Here is a 1,776-nt window from a genome sequence, read left to right as displayed (position 1 = left end):
AAATCTAATTAATCTAAAAATCCCAAACTATTAATTACTCTTCCTCTACTCTATTAATTAATTTTCCTATTACATAGAATTGCCCCTAACAATTAATCTAAATTACATACAATGTTTAATCGCATAGAGGATCATGTAAAGCACGTATCATGTCTTCTTACATTAGCATTGGATTAGAAGCTGAGGCACGAGCGTATGGAATGGTACCTCGTGTTTCTATTTTTTTCTACAACAAACCGATCTTGCCTTTAAACGTTTATCTAGTCCATCGTGCTCGTCCCCTTTTAATAGCCATGCAAGAAGGTTACGTGAGTCAGGGTATGGCTACTGGTGTGCCTTATCTGGTATCGTTTCCTTCGTCTCCGTTTTTCTTAGTTGCAAGTACCTCGGTAACCGTGTCAGCGTGCTTAATTACTCGAGAGATCGACGGACAAAGCCGCTCTGCGCCTCTCATCTTCCGCAAAGTCCTCTCTCGTTGACAAATAATAGACTAGGCAATTTTAGTTAAAAATTATTCAGTTGGATCAGCGATGAAGAATCATGTCTTCCATTTTTCTGAACGATGCAAATGAGTTAAAAAGAAACTCCCTAAAATGTAGGACCGCAATACCGTTTGACCTGATTGATTAACTATCAATATATTGCAGATAACGTTACCCATGAAAGCACTTTAAAAAATGTGTCATCCACTCCTTACTATCAATGGATTTTATTGAATCTTATCAACAGATTATAAAAGAAGAACACAGAAAATTGAAAAGTGAAGAAATCTGTCGTGTATTTACTATCAATGGAAGCATTTTTAAAAATGGGTCATTCATTCTTTAATTTTTACTATCAATAGATTTCATTCAATCTTATCAATAGATTATCCACTCGTAGAAAGAGACTAAGTATAGAAAAATTAGAACGTGAAGAAATCTGTAATCTACTACTCATGGAAGCATTGAAAAAGATGTATCATACACTCTTTAATTGTTACTATCAATAGATATCATTTAATCTGAACAACAGATTATCCACTTATAGAAAGGCACTACAGAGAAATTAAATAGTGAAGAAATTTGTAATATATTTATGAACGAATGCACATGATTAACGATTGAAGTTATGGAGGTAAGAAATGAGAAATGTAACAGGCAACGCGAAGGTCAGCCGGAGGTAAAAGTAGAGTAAAGCTTATCGCACAAGTGGAATAACTTCCTACGCTCGGTGTCGATGGAACGACCCTCGGGACGTCGTTTAACAGTCACGTGGGAGGCTGCCAACTTTTCCATTTAATCGGAAACAGGCTCCCTTGTACGACTATCGTTGCGTCATTGTTTCCAGGATCGATCCTTTCTCTGTTTCATTTTTATCATCACCGTGCAACTACTGTCTATAATTGGCAGAATTCCCAACCATTGACCAGTGACAATATTGATAAAATGCATAATGAATTTATAAAAAACAGAATTGTCTTAAATTTTATCCAATGTACTCAGTATGCTTGAGCATAGAAAATATTCATACCCAATACCCATGAAAGATTATGCGTCATGGCACATCATAATTAAAATGCTAATAATAATTTACACATTTATAGGAAAATGAAATGTGCAGAAATATCAAGGCTGTATACAAAAGTGTATGATATATCAAAAGTAGTATGACTCAGATATGATTGAAACAGTGAAACGAGTTTCTATTTAACACTAGATTGCCCAAGGAAGTAATTTTGACTGCTTTTGGGCAAATGTACAAATAATAATGCATAAATTATTTTTTTTTCCAAGT

The sequence above is a fragment of the Ceratina calcarata genome, unplaced genomic scaffold, assembly GCF_001652005.2.
Source record: "Ceratina calcarata isolate Rehan_Ccalc_2016 unplaced genomic scaffold, ASM165200v1 scaffold444, whole genome shotgun sequence".
In the NCBI taxonomy this organism is placed as follows: Eukaryota; Metazoa; Arthropoda; class Insecta; order Hymenoptera; family Apidae; genus Ceratina; species Ceratina calcarata.
This window is presented reverse-complemented; position numbering follows the sequence as displayed.